Here is a 15,731-nt window from a genome sequence, read left to right as displayed (position 1 = left end):
TCTTCTGCTCCATAGGCAGACGCGTTATTCATTGCGCCACAGGCCCGCTAGAGGTTGATCAAAATGCTATTGAAGCATTGCAATATTATAAATTTCCCTTCCGTTATACTCCAATAATCATCTTTAAATGGTAATACCGAGCTTGCCAGGACTCGAACCTGGAATCTTATGCTCCGTAGGCAGACGCGTTATCCATTGCGCCACAAGCCCGTTAGAGGTTGATCAAAATGATATTGAAGCATTGAAATATTATAAATTTCCCTTCCGTTATACTCTAATAATCATCTTTAAATGGTAATACCGAGCTTGCCAGGACTCGAACCTGGAATCTTCTGCTTCGAAGGCAGACGCGTTATCCATTACGCCACAAGCCCGTTAGAGATTGATCAAAATGATATTGAAGCATTGAAATATTATAAATTTCCCTTCCGTTATACTCTAATAATCATCTTTAAATTTTAATACCGAGCTTGCCAGGACTCGAACCTGGAATCTTATGCTCCGTAGGCAGACGCGTTATCCATTGCGCCACAAGCCCGTTAGAGGTTGATCAAAATGATATTGAAGCATTGAAATATTATAAATTTCCCTTCCGTTATACTCTAATAATCATCTTTATATGGTAATACCGAGCTTGCCAGGACTCGAACCTGGAATCTTCTGCTTCGAAGGCAGGCGCGTTATCCATTACGCCACAAGCCCTTGCTTCGTATTATAAATAAAATTTCCAAACATTGTATTTATGCATTCTTTATGACGCATAAAAGATCTTTTACGAAAATATTAAAAGAGCTTAACAGGACTCGAACCTGGAATCTTCTGCTCCGTAGGCAGACGCGTTATCCATCGCGCCACAAGCCCGTTAGAGGTTGATCAAAATGCTATTGAAGCATTGCAATATTATAAATTTCCCTTCCGTTATAGTCTAATAATCATCTTTAAATGTTAATATCGAGCTTGCCAGGACTCGAACCTGGAATCTTCTGCTCCGTAGGCAGACGCGTTATCCATTGCGCCACAAGCCCGTTAGAGGTTGATCAAAATGATATTGAAGCATTGAAATATTATAAATTTCCCTTCCGTTATACTCTAATAATCAGCTTTATATGGTAATACCGAGCTTGCCAGGACTCGAACCTGGAACCTTCTGCTTCGAAGGCAGACGCGTTATGCATTACGCCACAAGCCCTTGCTTCGTATTATAAATAAAATTTCCAAACATTGTATTTATGCATTCTTTATGACGCATAAAAGATCTATTACGAAAATAGAAAAAGAGCTTGCCAGGACTCGAACCTGGAATCTTCTGCTCTGTAGGAAGACGCGTTATCCATTGCGCCACAAGCCCGTTAGAGGTTGATCAAAATGCTATTGAAGCATTGCAATATTATAAATTTCCCTTCCGTTATACTCTAATAATCATCTTTAAATGTTAATACCGAGCTTGCCAGGACTCGAACCTGGAATCTTCTGCTCCGTAGGCAGACGCGTTATCCATTGCGCCACAAGCCCGTTAGAAGTTGTTCAAAATGCTATTGAAGCATTGCAATATTATAAATTTCCCTTCCGTTATACTCTAATAATCATCTTTAAATGTTTATACCGAGCTTGCCAGGACTCGAACCAGGAATCTTATGCTCCGTAGGCAGACGCGTTATCCATTGCGTCACAAGCCCGTTAGAGGTTGATCAAAATGCTATTGAAGCATTGCAATATTATAAATTCCCCTTCCGTTATACTCTAATAATCATCTTTCAATGTTAATACCGAGCTTGCCAGGACTCGAACCAGGAATCTTCTGCTCCGTAGGCAGACGCGTTATCCATTGCGCCACAAGCCCGTTAGAGGTTGATCAAAATGATATTGAAGCATTGAAATATTATAAATTTCCCTTCCGTTATACTCTAATAATCATCTTTAAATGGTAATACTGAGCTTGCCAGGACTCGAACCTGGAATCTTCTGCTTCGAAGGCAGATGCGTTATTTATTACGCCACAAGCCCTTGCTTGGTATTATAAATAAAATTTCCAAACATTGTATTTATGCATTCTTTATGACGCATAAAAGATCTTTTACGAAAATAAAAAAAGAGCTTGCCAGGACTCGAACCTGGAATCTTCTGCTCCGTAGGCAGACGCGTTATCCATTGCGCCACAAGCCCGTTAGAGATTGATCAAAATGATATTGAAGCATTGAAATATTATAAATTTCCCTTCCGTTATACTCTAATAATCATCTTTAAATTTTAATACCGAGCTTGCCAGGACTCGAACCTGGAATCTTATGCTCCGTAGGCAGACGCGTTATCCATTGCGCCACAAGCCCGTTAGAGGTTGATCAAAATGATATTGAAGCATTGAAATATTATAAATTTCCCTTCCGTTATACTCTAATAATCAGCTTTAAATGGTAATACCGAGCTTGCCAGGACTCGAACCTGGAATCTTCTGCTCCGTAGGTAGACGCGTTATCCATTGCGCCACAAGCCCGTTAGAGGTTGATCAAAATGATATTGAAGCATTGAAATATTATAAATTTCCCTTCCGTTATACTCTAATAATCATCTTTAAATTGTAATACCGGACTTGCCAGGACTCGAACCTGGAATCTTCTGCTTCGAAGGCAGACGCGTTATCCATTACGCCACAAGCTCTTGCTTGGTATAATAAATAAAATTTCCAAACATTGTATTTATGCATTCTTTATGACGCATAAAAGATCTTTTACGAAAATAAAAAAGAGCTTGCCAGGACTCGAACCCGGAATCTTCTGCACCGTAGGCAAACGCGTTATAAATTGCGCCACAGGCCCGCTAGAGGTTGATCAAAATGCTATTGAAGCATTGCAATATTATAAATTTCCCTTCCGTTATACTCCAATAATCATCTTTAAATGGTAATACCGAGCTTGCCAGGACTCGAACCTGGAATCTTATGCTCCGTTGGCAGACGCGTTATCCATTGCGACACAGGCCCGTTAGAGGTTGATCAAAATGCTATTGAAGCATTGCAATATTATAAATTTCCCTTCCGTTATACTCTAATAATCATCTTTAAATTTTAATACCGAGCTCGCCAGGACTCGAACCTGGAATCTTATGCTCCGTAGGCAGACGCGTTATCCATTGCGCCACAAGCCCGTTAGAGGTTGATCAAAATGATATTGAAGCATTGAAATATTATAAATTTCCCTTCCGTTATACTCTAATAATCATCTTTAAATGGTAATACCGAGCTTGCCAGGACTCGAACCTGGAATCTTCTGCTTCGAAGGCAGATGCGTTATTTATTACGCCACAAGCCCTTGCTTGGTATTATAAATAAAATTTCCAAACAATGTATTTATGCATTCTTTATGACGCATAAAAGATCTTTTACGAAAATAAAAAAAGAGCTTGCCAGGACTCGAACCTGGAATATTCTGCTCCGTAGGCAGACGCGTTATCCATTGCGCCAGAAGCCCGTTAGAAGTTGATCAAAATGCTATTGAAGCATTGCTATATTATAAATTCCCCTTCAGTTATACTCTAATAATCATCTTTAAATGTTAATACCGAGCTTGCCAGGACTCGAACCTGGAATCTTATGCTCCGTAGGCAGACGCGTTATCCATTGCGCCACAGGCCCGTTAGAGGTTGATCAAAATGCTATTGAAGCATTGCAATATTATAAATTTCCCTTCCGTTATACTCCAATAATCATCTTTAAATGGTAATACCGAGCTTGCCAGGACTCGAACCTGGAATCTTCTGCTTCGAAGGCAGACGCGTTATCCATTACGCCACAATCCCTTGCTTCGTATTATAAATAAAATTTCCAAACATTGTATTTATGCATTCTTTATGACGCATAAAAGATCTTTTACGAAAATATTAAAAGAGCTTAACAGGACTCGAACCTGGAATCTTCTGCTCCGTAGGCAGACGCGTTATCCATCGCGCCACAAGCCCGTTAGAGGTTGATCAAAATGCTATTGAAGCATTGCAATATTATAAATTTCCCTTCCGTTATAGTCTAATAATCATCTTTAAATGTTAATATCGAGCTTGCCAGGACTCGAACCTGGAATCTTCTGCTCCGTAGGCAGACGCGTTATCCATTGCGCCACAAGCCCGTTAGAGGTTGATCAAAATGATATTGAAGCATTGAAATATTATAAATTTCCCTTCCGTTATACTCTAATAATCAGCTTTATATGGTAATACCGAGCTTGCCAGGACTCGAACCTGGAACCTTCTGCTTCGAAGGCAGACGCGTTATGCATTACGCCACAAGCCCTTGCTTCGTATTATAAATAAAATTTCCAAACATTGTATTTATGCATTCTTTATGACGCATAAAAGATCTATTACGAAAATAAAAAAAGAGCTTGCCAGGACTCGAACCTGGAATCTTCTGCTCTGTAGGAAGACGCGTTATCCATTGCGCCACAAGCCCGTTAGAGGTTGATCAAAATGCTATTGAAGCATTGCAATATTATAAATTTCCCTTCCGTTATACTCTAATAATCATCTTTAAATGTTAATACCGAGCTTGCCAGGACTCGAACCTGGAATCTTCTGCTCCGTAGGCAGACGCGTTATCCATTGCGCCACAAGCCCGTTAGAAGTTGTTCAAAATGCTATTGAAGCATTGCAATATTATAAATTTCCCTTCCGTTATACTCTAATAATCATCTTTAAATGTTTATACCGAGCTTGCCAGGACTCGAACCTGGAATCTTATGCTCCGTAGGCAGACGCGTTATCCATTGCGCCACAAGCCCGTTAGAGGTTGATCAAAATGCTATTGAAGCATTGCAATATTATAAACTCCCCTTCCGTTATACTCTAATAATCATCTTTAAATGTTAATACCGAGCTTGCCAGGACTCGAACCTGGAATCTTCTGCTCCGTAGGCAGACGCGTTATCCATTGCGCCACAAGCCCGTTAGAGGTTGATCAAAATGATATTGAAGCATTGAAATATTATAAATTTCCCTTCCGTTATACTCTAATAATCATCTTTAAATGGTAATACTGAGCTTGCCAGGACTCGAACCTGGAATCTTCTGCTTCGAAGGCAGATGCGTTATTTATTACGCCACAAGCCCTTGCTTGGTATTATAAATAAAATTTCCAAACATTGTATTTATGCATTCTTTATGACGCATAAAAGATCTTTTACGAAAATAAAAAAAGAGCTTGCCAGGACTCGAACCTGGAATCTTCTGCTCCGTAGGCAGACGCGTTATCCATTGCGCCACAAGCCCGTTAGAGATTGATCAAAATGATATTGAAGCATTGAAATATTATAAATTTCCCTTCCGTTATACTCTAATAATCATCTTTAAATTTTAATACCGAGCTTGCCAGGACTCGAACCTGGAATCTTATGCTCCGTAGGCAGACGCGTTATCCAATGCGCCACAAGCCCGTTAGAGGTTGATCAAAATGATATTGAAGCATTGAAATATTATAAATTTCCCTTCCGTTATACTCTAATAATCAGCTTTAAATGGTAATACCGAGCTTGCCAGGACTCGAACCTGGAATCTTCTGCTCCGTAGGTAGACGCGTTATCCATTGCGCCACAAGCCCGTTAGAGGTTGATCAAAATGATATTGAAGCATTGAAATATTATAAATTTCCCTTCCGTTATACTCTAATAATCATCTTTAAATGGTAATACCGAACTTGCCAGGACTCGAACCTGGAATCTTCTGCTTCGAAGGCAGACGCGTTATCCATTACGCCACAAGCTCTTGCTTGGTATAATAAATAAAATTTCCAAACATTGTATTTATGCATTCTTTATGACGCATAAAAGATCTTTTACGAAAATAAAAAAGAGCTTGCCAGGACTCGAACCCGGAATCTTCTGCACCGTAGGCAAACGCGTTATAAATTGCGCCACAGGCCCGCTAGAGGTTGATCAAAATGCTATTGAAGCATTGCAATATTATAAATTTCCCTTCCGTTATACTCCAATAATCATCTTTAAATGGTAATACCGAGCTTGCCAGGACTCGAACCTGGAATCTTATGCTCCGTTGGCAGACGCGTTATCCATTGCGCCACAAGCCCGTTAGAGGTTGATCAAAATGATATTGAAGCATTGAAATATTATAAATTTCCCTTCCGTTATACTCTAATAATCAGCTTTATATGGTAATACCGAGCTTGCCAGGACTCGAACCTGGAACCTTCTGCTTCGAAGGCAGACGCGTTATGCATTACGCCACAAGCCCTTGCTTCGTATTATAAATAAAATTTCCAAACATTGTATTTATGCATTCTTTATGACGCATAAAAGATCTATTACGAAAATAAAAAAAGAGCTTGCCAGGACTCGAACCTGGAATCTTCTGCTCTGTAGGAAGACGCGTTATCCATTGCGCCACAAGCCCGTTAGAGGTTGATCAAAATGCTATTGAAGCATTGCAATATTATAAACTCCCCTTCCGTTATACTCTAATAATCATCTTTAAATGTTAATACCGAGCTTGCCAGGACTCGAACCTGGAATCTTCTGCTCCGTAGGCAGACGCGTTATCCATTGCGCCACAAGCCCGTTAGAGGTTGATCAAAATGATATTGAAGCATTGAAATATTATAAATTTCCCTTCCGTTATACTCTAATAATCATCTTTAAATGGTAATACTGAGCTTGCCAGGACTCGAACCTGGAATCTTCTGCTTCGAAGGCAGATGCGTTATTTATTACGCCACAAGCCCTTGCTTGGTATTATAAATAAAATTTCCAAACATTGTATTTATGCATTCTTTATGACGCATAAAAGATCTTTTACGAAAATAAAAAAAGAGCTTGCCAGGACTCGAACCTGGAATCTTCTGCTCCGTAGGCAGACGCGTTATCCATTGCGCCACAAGCCCGTTAGAGATTGATCAAAATGATATTGAAGCATTGAAATATTATAAATTTCCCTTCCGTTATACTCTAATAATCATCTTTAAATTTTAATACCGAGCTTGCCAGGACTCGAACCTGGAATCTTATGCTCCGTAGGCAGACGCGTTATCCAATGCGCCACAAGCCCGTTAGAGGTTGATCAAAATGATATTGAAGCATTGAAATATTATAAATTTCCCTTCCGTTATACTCTAATAATCAGCTTTAAATGGTAATACCGAGCTTGCCAGGACTCGAACCTGGAATCTTCTGCTCCGTAGGTAGACGCGTTATCCATTGCGCCACAAGCCCGTTAGAGGTTGATCAAAATGATATTGAAGCATTGAAATATTATAAATTTCCCTTCCGTTATACTCTAATAATCATCTTTAAATGGTAATACCGAACTTGCCAGGACTCGAACCTGGAATCTTCTGCTTCGAAGGCAGACGCGTTATCCATTACGCCACAAGCTCTTGCTTGGTATAATAAATAAAATTTCCAAACATTGTATTTATGCATTCTTTATGACGCATAAAAGATCTTTTACGAAAATAAAAAAGAGCTTGCCAGGACTCGAACCCGGAATCTTCTGCACCGTAGGCAAACGCGTTATAAATTGCGCCACAGGCCCGCTAGAGGTTGATCAAAATGCTATTGAAGCATTGCAATATTATAAATTTCCCTTCCGTTATACTCCAATAATCATCTTTAAATGGTAATACCGAGCTTGCCAGGACTCGAACCTGGAATCTTATGCTCCGTTGGCAGACGCGTTATCCATTGCGCCACAAGCCCGTTAGAGGTTGATCAAAATGATATTGAAGCATTGAAATATTATAAATTTCCCTTCCGTTATACTCTAATAATCAGCTTTATATGGTAATACCGAGCTTGCCAGGACTCGAACCTGGAACCTTCTGCTTCGAAGGCAGACGCGTTATGCATTACGCCACAAGCCCTTGCTTCGTATTATAAATAAAATTTCCAAACATTGTATTTATGCATTCTTTATGACGCATAAAAGATCTATTACGAAAATAAAAAAAGAGCTTGCCAGGACTCGAACCTGGAATCTTCTGCTCTGTAGGAAGACGCGTTATCCATTGCGCCACAAGCCCGTTAGAGGTTGATCAAAATGCTATTGAAGCATTGCAATATTATAAATTTCCCTTCCGTTATACTCTAATAATCATCTTTAAATGTTAATACCGAGCTTGCCAGGACTCGAACCTGGAATCTTCTGCTCCGTAGGCAGACGCGTTATCCATTGCGCCACAAGCCCGTTAGAAGTTGTTCAAAATGCTATTGAAGCATTGCAATATTATAAATTTCCCTTCCGTTATACTCTAATAATCATCTTTAAATGTTTATACCGAGCTTGCCAGGACTCGAACCTGGAATCTTATGCTCCGTAGGCAGACGCGTTATCCATTGCGCCACAAGCCCGTTAGAGGTTGATCAAAATGCTATTGAAGCATTGCAATATTATAAATTCCCCTTCCGTTATACTCTAATAATCATCTTTAAATGTTAATACCGAGCTTGCCAGGACTCGAACCTGGAATCTTCTGCTCCGTAGGCAGACGCGTTATCCATTGCGCCACAAGCCCGTTAGAGGTTGATCAAAATGATATTGAAGCATTGAAATATTATAAATTTCCCTTCCGTTATACTCTAATAATCATCTTTAAATGGTAATACTGAGCTTGCCAGGACTCGAACCTGGAATCTTCTGCTTCGAAGGCAGATGCGTTATTTATTACGCCACAAGCCCTTGCTTGGTATTATAAATAAAATTTCCAAACATTGTATTTATGCATTCTTTATGACGCATAAAAGATCTTTTACGAAAATAAAAAAAGAGCTTGCCAGGACTCGAACCTGGAATCTTCTGCTCCGTAGGCAGACGCGTTATCCATTGCGCCACAAGCCCGTTAGAGATTGATCAAAATGATATTGAAGCATTGAAATATTATAAATTTCCCTTCCGTTATACTCTAATAATCATCTTTAAATTTTAATACCGAGCTTGCCAGGACTCGAACCTGGAATCTTATGCTCCGTAGGCAGACGCGTTATCCATTGCGCCACAAGCCCGTTAGAGGTTGATCAAAATGATATTGAAGCATTGAAATATTATAAATTTCCCTTCCGTTATACTCTAATAATCAGCTTTAAATGGTAATACCGAGCTTGCCAGGACTCGAACCTGGAATCTTCTGCTCCGTAGGTAGACGCGTTATCCATTGCGCCACAAGCCCGTTAGAGGTTGATCAAAATGATATTGAAGCATTGAAATATTATAAATTTCCCTTCCGTTATACTCTAATAATCATCTTTAAATGGTAATACCGAACTTGCCAGGACTCGAACCTGGAATCTTCTGCTTCGAAGGCAGACGCGTTATCCATTACGCCACAAGCTCTTGCTTGGTATAATAAATAAAATTTCCAAACATTGTATTTATGCATTCTTTATGACGCATAAAAGATCTTTTACGAAAATAAAAAAGAGCTTGCCAGGACTCGAACCCGGAATCTTCTGCACCGTAGGCAAACGCGTTATAAATTGCGCCACAGGCCCGCTAGAGGTTGATCAAAATGCTATTGAAGCATTGCAATATTATAAATTTCCCTTCCGTTATACTCCAATAATCATCTTTAAATGGTAATACCGAGCTTGCCAGGACTCGAACCTGGAATCTTATGCTCCGTTGGCAGACGCGTTATCCATTGCGACACAGGCCCGTTAGAGTTTGGTCAAAATGCTATTGAAGCATTGCAATATTATAAATTTCCCTTCCGTTATACTCTAATAATCATCTTTAAATTTTAATACCGAGCTCGCCAGGACTCGAACCTGAAATCTTATGCTCCGTAGGCAGACGCGTTATCCATTGCGCCACAAGCCCGTTAGAGGTTGATCAAAATGATATTGAAGCATTGAAATATTATAAATTTCCCTTCCGTTATACTCTAATAATCATCTTTAAATGGTAATACCGAGCTTGCCAGGACTCGAACCTGGAATCTTCTGCTTCGAAGGCAGACGCGTTATCCATTACGCCACAAGCCCTTGCTTGGTATTATAAATAAAATTTCCAAACATTGTATTTATGCATTCTTTATGACGCATAAAAGATCTTTTACGAAAATAAAAAAAGAGCTTGCCAGGACTCGAACCTGGAATATTCTGCTCCGTAGGCATACGCGTTATCCATTGCGCCACAAGCCCGTTAGAAGTTGATCAAAATGCTATTGAAGCATTGCAGTATTATAAATTCCCCTTCCGTTATACTCTAATAATCATCTTTAAATGGTAATACCGAGCTTGCCAGGACTCGAACCCGGAATCTTCTGCTTCGAAGGCAGGCGCGTAACCCATTACGCCACAAGCCCTTGCTTCGTATTATAAATAAAATTTCCAAACGTTGTATTTATGCATTCTTTATGACGCATAAAAGATCTTTTACGAAAATAAAAAAGAGCTTGCCAGGACTCGAACCAGGAATCTTCTGCTCCGTAGGCAAACGCGTTATCCATTGCGCCACAGCCCCGCTAGAGGTTGATCAAAATGCTATTGAAGCATTGCAATATTATAAATTTCCCTTCCGTTATACTCCAATAATCATCTTTAAATGGTAATACCGAGCTTGCCAGGACTCGAACCTGGAATCTTATGCTCCGTAGGCAGACGCGTTATCCATTGCGCCACAAGCCCGTTAGAGGTTGATCAAAATGATATTGAAGCATTGAAATATTATAAATTTCCCTTCCGTTATACTCTAATAATCATCTTTAAATGGTAATACCGAGCTGGCCAGGACTCGAACCTGGAATCTTCTGCTTCGAAGGCAGACGCGTTATCCATTACGCCACAAGCCCGTTAGAGATTGATCAAAATGATATTGATGCATTGAAATATTATAAATTTCCCTTCCGTTATACTCTAATAATCATCTTTAAATTTTAATACCGAGCTTGCCAGGACTCGAACCTGGAATCTTATGCTCCGTAGGCAGACGCGTTATCCATTGCGCCACAAGCCCGTTAGAGGTTGATCAAAATGATATTGAAGCATTGAAATATTATAAATTTCCCTTCCGTTATACTCTAATAATCATCTTTAAATGGTAATACCGAGCTTGCCAGGACTCGAACCTGGAATCTTCTGCTTCGAAGGCAGGCGCGTTATCCATTACGCCATAAGCCCTTGCTTCGTATTATAAATAAAATTTCCAAACATTGTATTTATGCATTCTTTATGACGCATAAAAGATCTTTTACGAAAAAAAAAGAGCTTGCCAGGACTCGAACCAGGAATCTTCTGCTTCGAAGGCAGACGCGTTATCCATTACGCCACAATCCCTTGCTTCGTATTATAAATAAAATTTCCAAACTTTGTATTTATGCATTCTTTATGACGCATAAAAGATCTTTTACGAAAATATTAAAAGAGCTTAACAGGAATCGAACCTGGAATCTTCTGCTCCGTAGGCAGACGCGTTATCCATCGCGCCACAAGCCCGTTAGAGGTTGATCAAAATGCTATTGAAGCGTTGCAATATTATAAATTTCCCTTCCGTTGTAGTCTAATAATCATCTTTAAATGTTAATATCGAGCTTGCCAGGACTCGAACCTGGAATCTTCTGCTCCGTAGGCAGACGCGTTATCCATTGCGCCACAAGCCCGTTAGAGGTTGATCAAAATGATATTGAAGCATTGAAATATTATAAATTTCCCTTCCGTTATACTCTAATAATCAGCTTTAAATGGTAATACCGAGCTTGCCAGGACTCGAACCTGGAACCTTCTGCTTCGAAGGCAGACGCGTTATGCATTACGCCACAAGCCCTTGCTTCGTATTATAAATAAAATTTCCAAACATTGTATTTATGCATTCTTTATGACGCATAAAAGATCTATTACGAAAATAAAAAAAGAGCTTGCCAGGACTCGAACCTGGAATCTTCCTCTCTGTAGGAAGACGCGTTATCCATTGCGCCACAAGCCCGTTAGAGGTTGATCAAAATGCTATTGAAGCATTGCAATATTATAAATTTCCCTTCCGTTATACTCTAATAATCATCTTTAAATGTTAATACCGAGCTTGCCAGGACTCGAACCTGGAATCTTCTGCTCCGTAGGCAGACGCGTTATCCATTGCGCCACAAGCCCGTTAGAAGTTGTTCAAAATGCTATTGAAGCATTGCAATATTATAAATTTCCCTTCCGTTATACTCTAATAATCATCTTTAAATGTTTATACCGAGCTTGCCAGGACTCGAACCTGGAATCTTATGCTCCGTAGGCAGACGCGTTATCCATTGCGCCACAAGCCCGTTAGAGGTTGATCAAAATGCTATTGAAGCATTGCAATATTATAAATTCCCCTTCCGTTATACTCTAATAATCATCTTTAAATGTTAATACCGAGCTTGCCAGGACTCGAACCTGGAATCTTCTGCTCCGTAGGCAGACGCGTTATCCATTGCGCCACAAGCCCGTTAGAGGTTGATCAAAATGATATTGAAGCATTGAAATATTATAAATTTCCCTTCCGTTATACTCTAATAATCAGCTTTAAATGGTAATACCGAGCTTGCCAGGACTCGAACCTGGAATCTTCTGCTCCGTAGGTAGACGCGTTATTCATTGCGCCACAAGCCCGTTAGAGGTTGATCAAAATGATATTGAAGCATTGAAATATTATAAGTTTCCCTTCCGTTATACTCCAAGAATCATCTTTAAATGGTAATACCGAGCTTGCCAGGACTCGAACCTGGAATCTTATGCTCCGTAGGCAGACGCGTTATCCATTGCGACACAAGCCCGTTAGAGATTGATCAAAATGATATTGAAGCATTGAAATATTATAAATTTCCCTTCCGTTATACTCTAATAATCATCTTTAAATTTTAATACCGAGCTTGCCAGGACTCGAACCTGGAATCTTATGCTCCGTAGGCAGACGCGTTATCCATTGCGCCACAAGCCCGTTAGAGGTTGATCAAAATGATATTGAAGCATTGAAATATTATAAATTTCCCTTCCGTTATACTCTAATAATCATCTTTAAATGGTAATACCGAGCTTGCCAGGACTCGAACCTGGAATCTTCTGCTTCGAAGGCAGGCGCGTTATCCATTACGCCACAAGCCCTTGCTTCGTATTATAAATAAAATTTCCAAACATTGTATTTATGCATTCTTTATGACGCATAAAAGATCTTTTACGAAAAAAAAAGAGCTTGCCAGGACTCGAACCAGGAATCTTCTGCTTCGAAGGCAGACGCGTTATCCATTACGCCACAATCCCTTGCTTCGTATTATAAATAAAATTTCCAAACTTTGTATTTATGCATTCTTTATGACGCATAAAAGATCTTTTACGAAAATATTAAAAGAGCTTAACAGGAATCGAACCTGGAATCTTCTGCTCCGTAGGCAGACGCGTTATCCATCGCGCCACAAGCCCGTTAGAGGTTGATCAAAATGCTATTGAAGCGTTGCAATATTATAAATTTCCCTTCCGTTGTAGTCTAATAATCATCTTTAAATGTTAATATCGAGCTTGCCAGGACTCGAACCTGGAATCTTCTGCTCCGTAGGCAGACGCGTTATCCATTGCGCCACAAGCCCGTTAGAGGTTGATCAAAATGATATTGAAGCATTGAAATATTATAAATTTCCCTTCCGTTATACTCTAATAATCAGCTTTAAATGGTAATACCGAGCTTGCCAGGACTCGAACCTGGAACCTTCTGCTTCGAAGGCAGACGCGTTATGCATTACGCCACAAGCCCTTGCTTCGTATTATAAATAAAATTTCCAAACATTGTATTTATGCATTCTTTATGACGCATAAAAGATCTATTACGAAAATAAAAAAAGAGCTTGCCAGGACTCGAACCTGGAATCTTCCTCTCTGTAGGAAGACGCGTTATCCATTGCGCCACAAGCCCGTTAGAGGTTGATCAAAATGCTATTGAAGCATTGCAATATTATAAATTTCCCTTCCGTTATACTCTAATAATCATCTTTAAATGTTAATACCGAGCTTGCCAGGACTCGAACCTGGAATCTTCTGCTCCGTAGGCAGACGCGTTATCCATTGCGCCACAAGCCCGTTAGAAGTTGTTCAAAATGCTATTGAAGCATTGCAATATTATAAATTTCCCTTCCGTTATACTCTAATAATCATCTTTAAATGTTTATACCGAGCTTGCCAGGACTCGAACCTGGAATCTTATGCTCCGTAGGCAGACGCGTTATCCATTGCGCCACAAGCCCGTTAGAGGTTGATCAAAATGCTATTGAAGCATTGCAATATTATAAATTCCCCTTCCGTTATACTCTAATAATCATCTTTAAATGTTAATACCGAGCTTGCCAGGACTCGAACCTGGAATCTTCTGCTCCGTAGGCAGACGCGTTATCCATTGCGCCACAAGCCCGTTAGAGGTTGATCAAAATGATATTGAAGCATTGAAATATTATAAATTTCCCTTCCGTTATACTCTAATAATCAGCTTTAAATGGTAATACCGAGCTTGCCAGGACTCGAACCTGGAATCTTCTGCTCCGTAGGTAGACGCGTTATTCATTGCGCCACAAGCCCGTTAGAGGTTGATCAAAATGATATTGAAGCATTGAAATATTATAAGTTTCCCTTCCGTTATACTCCAAGAATCATCTTTAAATGGTAATACCGAGCTTGCCAGGACTCGAACCTGGAATCTTATGCTCCGTAGGCAGACGCGTTATCCATTGCGACACAAGCCCGTTAGAGATTGATCAAAATGATATTGAAGCATTGAAATATTATAAATTTCCCTTCCGTTATACTCTAATAATCATCTTTAAATTTTAATACCGAGCTTGCCAGGACTCGAACCTGGAATCTTATGCTCCGTAGGCAGACGCGTTATCCATTGCGCCACAAGCCCGTTAGAGGTTGATCAAAATGATATTGAAGCATTGAAATATTATAAATTTCCCTTCCGTTATACTCTAATAATCATCTTTAAATGGTAATACCGAGCTTGCCAGGACTCGAACCTGGAATCTTCTGCTTCGAAGGCAGGCGCGTTATCCATTACGCCACAAGCCCTTGCTTCGTATTATAAATAAAATTTCCAAACATTGTATTTATGCATTCTTTATGACGCATAAAAGATCTTTTACGAAAAAAAAAGAGCTTGCCAGGACTCGAACCAGGAATCTTCTGCTTCGAAGGCAGACGCGTTATCCATTACGCCACAATCCCTTGCTTCGTATTATAAATAAAATTTCCAAACTTTGTATTTATGCATTCTTTATGACGCATAAAAGATCTTTTACGAAAATATTAAAAGAGCTTAACAGGACTCGAACCTGGAATCTTCTGCTCCGTAGGCAGACGCGTTATCCATCGCGCCACAAGCCCGTTAGAGGTTGATCAAAATGCTATTGAAGCATTGCAATATTATAAATTTCCCTTCCGTTATAGTCTAATAATCATCTTTAAATGTTAATATCGAGCTTGCCAGGACTCGAACCTGGAATCTTCTGCTCCGTAGGCAGACGCGTTATCCATTGCGCCACAAGCCCGTTAGAGGTTGATCAAAATGATATTGAAGCATTGAAATATTATAAATTTCCCTTCCGTTATACTCTAATAATCAGCTTTAAATGGTAATACCGAGCTTGCCAGGACTCGAACCTGGAACCTTCTGCTTCGAAGGCAGACGCGTTATGCATTACGCCACAAGCCCTTGCTTCGTATTATAAATAAAATTTCCAAACATTGTATTTATGCATTCTTTATGACGCATAAAAGATCTATTACGAAAAT

General features: G+C 39.7%; 68 non-coding genes across 68 annotated transcripts; all 68 read right to left on the bottom strand.

Moving 5' to 3' along the window:
- Nucleotides 1–137: 137 nt before the first annotated feature.
- On the bottom strand, nt 138–210 carry TRNAR-ACG (transfer RNA arginine (anticodon ACG)). The gene has a single exon. It is a non-coding gene; the product is annotated as a tRNA-Arg (tRNA).
- A 91-nt stretch (nt 211–301) lies between these two features.
- TRNAR-UCG (transfer RNA arginine (anticodon UCG)) lies at nt 302–374 on the bottom strand. The gene has a single exon. It is a non-coding gene; the product is annotated as a tRNA-Arg (tRNA).
- Nucleotides 375–465: 91 nt separating this feature from the next.
- TRNAR-ACG (transfer RNA arginine (anticodon ACG)) lies at nt 466–538 on the bottom strand. Its single transcript has one exon. It is a non-coding gene; the product is annotated as a tRNA-Arg (tRNA).
- Nucleotides 539–629: 91 nt separating this feature from the next.
- Nucleotides 630–702, bottom strand: TRNAR-UCG (transfer RNA arginine (anticodon UCG)). Its single transcript has one exon. It is a non-coding gene; the product is annotated as a tRNA-Arg (tRNA).
- Nucleotides 703–952: 250 nt separating this feature from the next.
- On the bottom strand, nt 953–1,025 carry TRNAR-ACG (transfer RNA arginine (anticodon ACG)). Its single transcript has one exon. It is a non-coding gene; the product is annotated as a tRNA-Arg (tRNA).
- Nucleotides 1,026–1,116: 91 nt separating this feature from the next.
- TRNAR-UCG (transfer RNA arginine (anticodon UCG)) lies at nt 1,117–1,189 on the bottom strand. Its single transcript has one exon. It is a non-coding gene; the product is annotated as a tRNA-Arg (tRNA).
- Nucleotides 1,190–1,275: 86 nt separating this feature from the next.
- Nucleotides 1,276–1,348, bottom strand: TRNAC-ACA (transfer RNA cysteine (anticodon ACA)). Its single transcript has one exon. It is a non-coding gene; the product is annotated as a tRNA-Cys (tRNA).
- A 91-nt stretch (nt 1,349–1,439) lies between these two features.
- Nucleotides 1,440–1,512, bottom strand: TRNAR-ACG (transfer RNA arginine (anticodon ACG)). The gene has a single exon. It is a non-coding gene; the product is annotated as a tRNA-Arg (tRNA).
- Nucleotides 1,513–1,767: 255 nt separating this feature from the next.
- On the bottom strand, nt 1,768–1,840 carry TRNAR-ACG (transfer RNA arginine (anticodon ACG)). Its single transcript has one exon. It is a non-coding gene; the product is annotated as a tRNA-Arg (tRNA).
- Nucleotides 1,841–1,931: 91 nt separating this feature from the next.
- TRNAR-UCG (transfer RNA arginine (anticodon UCG)) lies at nt 1,932–2,004 on the bottom strand. Its single transcript has one exon. It is a non-coding gene; the product is annotated as a tRNA-Arg (tRNA).
- Nucleotides 2,005–2,090: 86 nt separating this feature from the next.
- Nucleotides 2,091–2,163, bottom strand: TRNAR-ACG (transfer RNA arginine (anticodon ACG)). The gene has a single exon. It is a non-coding gene; the product is annotated as a tRNA-Arg (tRNA).
- A 91-nt stretch (nt 2,164–2,254) lies between these two features.
- On the bottom strand, nt 2,255–2,327 carry TRNAR-ACG (transfer RNA arginine (anticodon ACG)). The gene has a single exon. It is a non-coding gene; the product is annotated as a tRNA-Arg (tRNA).
- A 91-nt stretch (nt 2,328–2,418) lies between these two features.
- On the bottom strand, nt 2,419–2,491 carry TRNAR-ACG (transfer RNA arginine (anticodon ACG)). Its single transcript has one exon. It is a non-coding gene; the product is annotated as a tRNA-Arg (tRNA).
- Nucleotides 2,492–2,582: 91 nt separating this feature from the next.
- Nucleotides 2,583–2,655, bottom strand: TRNAR-UCG (transfer RNA arginine (anticodon UCG)). The gene has a single exon. It is a non-coding gene; the product is annotated as a tRNA-Arg (tRNA).
- A 413-nt stretch (nt 2,656–3,068) lies between these two features.
- On the bottom strand, nt 3,069–3,141 carry TRNAR-ACG (transfer RNA arginine (anticodon ACG)). The gene has a single exon. It is a non-coding gene; the product is annotated as a tRNA-Arg (tRNA).
- A 414-nt stretch (nt 3,142–3,555) lies between these two features.
- On the bottom strand, nt 3,556–3,628 carry TRNAR-ACG (transfer RNA arginine (anticodon ACG)). The gene has a single exon. It is a non-coding gene; the product is annotated as a tRNA-Arg (tRNA).
- Nucleotides 3,629–3,719: 91 nt separating this feature from the next.
- TRNAR-UCG (transfer RNA arginine (anticodon UCG)) lies at nt 3,720–3,792 on the bottom strand. Its single transcript has one exon. It is a non-coding gene; the product is annotated as a tRNA-Arg (tRNA).
- Nucleotides 3,793–4,042: 250 nt separating this feature from the next.
- Nucleotides 4,043–4,115, bottom strand: TRNAR-ACG (transfer RNA arginine (anticodon ACG)). Its single transcript has one exon. It is a non-coding gene; the product is annotated as a tRNA-Arg (tRNA).
- Nucleotides 4,116–4,206: 91 nt separating this feature from the next.
- On the bottom strand, nt 4,207–4,279 carry TRNAR-UCG (transfer RNA arginine (anticodon UCG)). Its single transcript has one exon. It is a non-coding gene; the product is annotated as a tRNA-Arg (tRNA).
- Nucleotides 4,280–4,365: 86 nt separating this feature from the next.
- Nucleotides 4,366–4,438, bottom strand: TRNAC-ACA (transfer RNA cysteine (anticodon ACA)). The gene has a single exon. It is a non-coding gene; the product is annotated as a tRNA-Cys (tRNA).
- Nucleotides 4,439–4,529: 91 nt separating this feature from the next.
- Nucleotides 4,530–4,602, bottom strand: TRNAR-ACG (transfer RNA arginine (anticodon ACG)). Its single transcript has one exon. It is a non-coding gene; the product is annotated as a tRNA-Arg (tRNA).
- A 91-nt stretch (nt 4,603–4,693) lies between these two features.
- On the bottom strand, nt 4,694–4,766 carry TRNAR-ACG (transfer RNA arginine (anticodon ACG)). The gene has a single exon. It is a non-coding gene; the product is annotated as a tRNA-Arg (tRNA).
- Nucleotides 4,767–4,857: 91 nt separating this feature from the next.
- On the bottom strand, nt 4,858–4,930 carry TRNAR-ACG (transfer RNA arginine (anticodon ACG)). The gene has a single exon. It is a non-coding gene; the product is annotated as a tRNA-Arg (tRNA).
- Nucleotides 4,931–5,021: 91 nt separating this feature from the next.
- On the bottom strand, nt 5,022–5,094 carry TRNAR-UCG (transfer RNA arginine (anticodon UCG)). The gene has a single exon. It is a non-coding gene; the product is annotated as a tRNA-Arg (tRNA).
- An 86-nt stretch (nt 5,095–5,180) lies between these two features.
- TRNAR-ACG (transfer RNA arginine (anticodon ACG)) lies at nt 5,181–5,253 on the bottom strand. The gene has a single exon. It is a non-coding gene; the product is annotated as a tRNA-Arg (tRNA).
- Nucleotides 5,254–5,344: 91 nt separating this feature from the next.
- TRNAR-ACG (transfer RNA arginine (anticodon ACG)) lies at nt 5,345–5,417 on the bottom strand. The gene has a single exon. It is a non-coding gene; the product is annotated as a tRNA-Arg (tRNA).
- A 91-nt stretch (nt 5,418–5,508) lies between these two features.
- Nucleotides 5,509–5,581, bottom strand: TRNAR-ACG (transfer RNA arginine (anticodon ACG)). Its single transcript has one exon. It is a non-coding gene; the product is annotated as a tRNA-Arg (tRNA).
- Nucleotides 5,582–5,672: 91 nt separating this feature from the next.
- Nucleotides 5,673–5,745, bottom strand: TRNAR-UCG (transfer RNA arginine (anticodon UCG)). The gene has a single exon. It is a non-coding gene; the product is annotated as a tRNA-Arg (tRNA).
- Nucleotides 5,746–6,158: 413 nt separating this feature from the next.
- Nucleotides 6,159–6,231, bottom strand: TRNAR-UCG (transfer RNA arginine (anticodon UCG)). The gene has a single exon. It is a non-coding gene; the product is annotated as a tRNA-Arg (tRNA).
- An 86-nt stretch (nt 6,232–6,317) lies between these two features.
- On the bottom strand, nt 6,318–6,390 carry TRNAC-ACA (transfer RNA cysteine (anticodon ACA)). Its single transcript has one exon. It is a non-coding gene; the product is annotated as a tRNA-Cys (tRNA).
- Nucleotides 6,391–6,481: 91 nt separating this feature from the next.
- TRNAR-ACG (transfer RNA arginine (anticodon ACG)) lies at nt 6,482–6,554 on the bottom strand. Its single transcript has one exon. It is a non-coding gene; the product is annotated as a tRNA-Arg (tRNA).
- Nucleotides 6,555–6,645: 91 nt separating this feature from the next.
- Nucleotides 6,646–6,718, bottom strand: TRNAR-UCG (transfer RNA arginine (anticodon UCG)). The gene has a single exon. It is a non-coding gene; the product is annotated as a tRNA-Arg (tRNA).
- An 86-nt stretch (nt 6,719–6,804) lies between these two features.
- Nucleotides 6,805–6,877, bottom strand: TRNAR-ACG (transfer RNA arginine (anticodon ACG)). The gene has a single exon. It is a non-coding gene; the product is annotated as a tRNA-Arg (tRNA).
- Nucleotides 6,878–6,968: 91 nt separating this feature from the next.
- Nucleotides 6,969–7,041, bottom strand: TRNAR-ACG (transfer RNA arginine (anticodon ACG)). Its single transcript has one exon. It is a non-coding gene; the product is annotated as a tRNA-Arg (tRNA).
- A 91-nt stretch (nt 7,042–7,132) lies between these two features.
- On the bottom strand, nt 7,133–7,205 carry TRNAR-ACG (transfer RNA arginine (anticodon ACG)). The gene has a single exon. It is a non-coding gene; the product is annotated as a tRNA-Arg (tRNA).
- Nucleotides 7,206–7,296: 91 nt separating this feature from the next.
- On the bottom strand, nt 7,297–7,369 carry TRNAR-UCG (transfer RNA arginine (anticodon UCG)). The gene has a single exon. It is a non-coding gene; the product is annotated as a tRNA-Arg (tRNA).
- Nucleotides 7,370–7,782: 413 nt separating this feature from the next.
- TRNAR-UCG (transfer RNA arginine (anticodon UCG)) lies at nt 7,783–7,855 on the bottom strand. Its single transcript has one exon. It is a non-coding gene; the product is annotated as a tRNA-Arg (tRNA).
- Nucleotides 7,856–7,941: 86 nt separating this feature from the next.
- Nucleotides 7,942–8,014, bottom strand: TRNAC-ACA (transfer RNA cysteine (anticodon ACA)). Its single transcript has one exon. It is a non-coding gene; the product is annotated as a tRNA-Cys (tRNA).
- A 91-nt stretch (nt 8,015–8,105) lies between these two features.
- On the bottom strand, nt 8,106–8,178 carry TRNAR-ACG (transfer RNA arginine (anticodon ACG)). Its single transcript has one exon. It is a non-coding gene; the product is annotated as a tRNA-Arg (tRNA).
- A 91-nt stretch (nt 8,179–8,269) lies between these two features.
- On the bottom strand, nt 8,270–8,342 carry TRNAR-ACG (transfer RNA arginine (anticodon ACG)). Its single transcript has one exon. It is a non-coding gene; the product is annotated as a tRNA-Arg (tRNA).
- Nucleotides 8,343–8,433: 91 nt separating this feature from the next.
- On the bottom strand, nt 8,434–8,506 carry TRNAR-ACG (transfer RNA arginine (anticodon ACG)). The gene has a single exon. It is a non-coding gene; the product is annotated as a tRNA-Arg (tRNA).
- A 91-nt stretch (nt 8,507–8,597) lies between these two features.
- TRNAR-UCG (transfer RNA arginine (anticodon UCG)) lies at nt 8,598–8,670 on the bottom strand. The gene has a single exon. It is a non-coding gene; the product is annotated as a tRNA-Arg (tRNA).
- An 86-nt stretch (nt 8,671–8,756) lies between these two features.
- TRNAR-ACG (transfer RNA arginine (anticodon ACG)) lies at nt 8,757–8,829 on the bottom strand. Its single transcript has one exon. It is a non-coding gene; the product is annotated as a tRNA-Arg (tRNA).
- Nucleotides 8,830–8,920: 91 nt separating this feature from the next.
- TRNAR-ACG (transfer RNA arginine (anticodon ACG)) lies at nt 8,921–8,993 on the bottom strand. Its single transcript has one exon. It is a non-coding gene; the product is annotated as a tRNA-Arg (tRNA).
- Nucleotides 8,994–9,084: 91 nt separating this feature from the next.
- TRNAR-ACG (transfer RNA arginine (anticodon ACG)) lies at nt 9,085–9,157 on the bottom strand. The gene has a single exon. It is a non-coding gene; the product is annotated as a tRNA-Arg (tRNA).
- Nucleotides 9,158–9,248: 91 nt separating this feature from the next.
- Nucleotides 9,249–9,321, bottom strand: TRNAR-UCG (transfer RNA arginine (anticodon UCG)). The gene has a single exon. It is a non-coding gene; the product is annotated as a tRNA-Arg (tRNA).
- A 577-nt stretch (nt 9,322–9,898) lies between these two features.
- On the bottom strand, nt 9,899–9,971 carry TRNAR-UCG (transfer RNA arginine (anticodon UCG)). The gene has a single exon. It is a non-coding gene; the product is annotated as a tRNA-Arg (tRNA).
- A 250-nt stretch (nt 9,972–10,221) lies between these two features.
- On the bottom strand, nt 10,222–10,294 carry TRNAR-UCG (transfer RNA arginine (anticodon UCG)). Its single transcript has one exon. It is a non-coding gene; the product is annotated as a tRNA-Arg (tRNA).
- Nucleotides 10,295–10,543: 249 nt separating this feature from the next.
- TRNAR-ACG (transfer RNA arginine (anticodon ACG)) lies at nt 10,544–10,616 on the bottom strand. Its single transcript has one exon. It is a non-coding gene; the product is annotated as a tRNA-Arg (tRNA).
- A 91-nt stretch (nt 10,617–10,707) lies between these two features.
- TRNAR-UCG (transfer RNA arginine (anticodon UCG)) lies at nt 10,708–10,780 on the bottom strand. Its single transcript has one exon. It is a non-coding gene; the product is annotated as a tRNA-Arg (tRNA).
- Nucleotides 10,781–10,871: 91 nt separating this feature from the next.
- On the bottom strand, nt 10,872–10,944 carry TRNAR-ACG (transfer RNA arginine (anticodon ACG)). The gene has a single exon. It is a non-coding gene; the product is annotated as a tRNA-Arg (tRNA).
- A 91-nt stretch (nt 10,945–11,035) lies between these two features.
- Nucleotides 11,036–11,108, bottom strand: TRNAR-UCG (transfer RNA arginine (anticodon UCG)). The gene has a single exon. It is a non-coding gene; the product is annotated as a tRNA-Arg (tRNA).
- Nucleotides 11,109–11,514: 406 nt separating this feature from the next.
- TRNAR-ACG (transfer RNA arginine (anticodon ACG)) lies at nt 11,515–11,587 on the bottom strand. The gene has a single exon. It is a non-coding gene; the product is annotated as a tRNA-Arg (tRNA).
- Nucleotides 11,588–11,678: 91 nt separating this feature from the next.
- On the bottom strand, nt 11,679–11,751 carry TRNAR-UCG (transfer RNA arginine (anticodon UCG)). The gene has a single exon. It is a non-coding gene; the product is annotated as a tRNA-Arg (tRNA).
- Nucleotides 11,752–12,001: 250 nt separating this feature from the next.
- TRNAR-ACG (transfer RNA arginine (anticodon ACG)) lies at nt 12,002–12,074 on the bottom strand. Its single transcript has one exon. It is a non-coding gene; the product is annotated as a tRNA-Arg (tRNA).
- A 91-nt stretch (nt 12,075–12,165) lies between these two features.
- On the bottom strand, nt 12,166–12,238 carry TRNAR-ACG (transfer RNA arginine (anticodon ACG)). The gene has a single exon. It is a non-coding gene; the product is annotated as a tRNA-Arg (tRNA).
- Nucleotides 12,239–12,329: 91 nt separating this feature from the next.
- On the bottom strand, nt 12,330–12,402 carry TRNAR-ACG (transfer RNA arginine (anticodon ACG)). The gene has a single exon. It is a non-coding gene; the product is annotated as a tRNA-Arg (tRNA).
- Nucleotides 12,403–12,821: 419 nt separating this feature from the next.
- Nucleotides 12,822–12,894, bottom strand: TRNAR-ACG (transfer RNA arginine (anticodon ACG)). The gene has a single exon. It is a non-coding gene; the product is annotated as a tRNA-Arg (tRNA).
- A 91-nt stretch (nt 12,895–12,985) lies between these two features.
- Nucleotides 12,986–13,058, bottom strand: TRNAR-UCG (transfer RNA arginine (anticodon UCG)). Its single transcript has one exon. It is a non-coding gene; the product is annotated as a tRNA-Arg (tRNA).
- Nucleotides 13,059–13,464: 406 nt separating this feature from the next.
- Nucleotides 13,465–13,537, bottom strand: TRNAR-ACG (transfer RNA arginine (anticodon ACG)). Its single transcript has one exon. It is a non-coding gene; the product is annotated as a tRNA-Arg (tRNA).
- Nucleotides 13,538–13,628: 91 nt separating this feature from the next.
- Nucleotides 13,629–13,701, bottom strand: TRNAR-UCG (transfer RNA arginine (anticodon UCG)). Its single transcript has one exon. It is a non-coding gene; the product is annotated as a tRNA-Arg (tRNA).
- Nucleotides 13,702–13,951: 250 nt separating this feature from the next.
- Nucleotides 13,952–14,024, bottom strand: TRNAR-ACG (transfer RNA arginine (anticodon ACG)). Its single transcript has one exon. It is a non-coding gene; the product is annotated as a tRNA-Arg (tRNA).
- Nucleotides 14,025–14,115: 91 nt separating this feature from the next.
- On the bottom strand, nt 14,116–14,188 carry TRNAR-ACG (transfer RNA arginine (anticodon ACG)). Its single transcript has one exon. It is a non-coding gene; the product is annotated as a tRNA-Arg (tRNA).
- Nucleotides 14,189–14,279: 91 nt separating this feature from the next.
- On the bottom strand, nt 14,280–14,352 carry TRNAR-ACG (transfer RNA arginine (anticodon ACG)). The gene has a single exon. It is a non-coding gene; the product is annotated as a tRNA-Arg (tRNA).
- Nucleotides 14,353–14,771: 419 nt separating this feature from the next.
- TRNAR-ACG (transfer RNA arginine (anticodon ACG)) lies at nt 14,772–14,844 on the bottom strand. Its single transcript has one exon. It is a non-coding gene; the product is annotated as a tRNA-Arg (tRNA).
- Nucleotides 14,845–14,935: 91 nt separating this feature from the next.
- TRNAR-UCG (transfer RNA arginine (anticodon UCG)) lies at nt 14,936–15,008 on the bottom strand. Its single transcript has one exon. It is a non-coding gene; the product is annotated as a tRNA-Arg (tRNA).
- Nucleotides 15,009–15,414: 406 nt separating this feature from the next.
- TRNAR-ACG (transfer RNA arginine (anticodon ACG)) lies at nt 15,415–15,487 on the bottom strand. Its single transcript has one exon. It is a non-coding gene; the product is annotated as a tRNA-Arg (tRNA).
- A 91-nt stretch (nt 15,488–15,578) lies between these two features.
- Nucleotides 15,579–15,651, bottom strand: TRNAR-UCG (transfer RNA arginine (anticodon UCG)). Its single transcript has one exon. It is a non-coding gene; the product is annotated as a tRNA-Arg (tRNA).
- Between the last annotated feature and the right edge of the window lie 80 nt (nt 15,652–15,731).

This window comes from Phalangium opilio, unplaced genomic scaffold (assembly GCF_054372755.1).
Source record: "Phalangium opilio isolate 3A_F unplaced genomic scaffold, DU_Popi_V2 ptg000088l_1, whole genome shotgun sequence".
Lineage (NCBI taxonomy): Eukaryota > Metazoa > Arthropoda > Arachnida > Opiliones > Phalangiidae > Phalangium > Phalangium opilio.
This window is presented reverse-complemented; position numbering and strand designations above follow the sequence as displayed.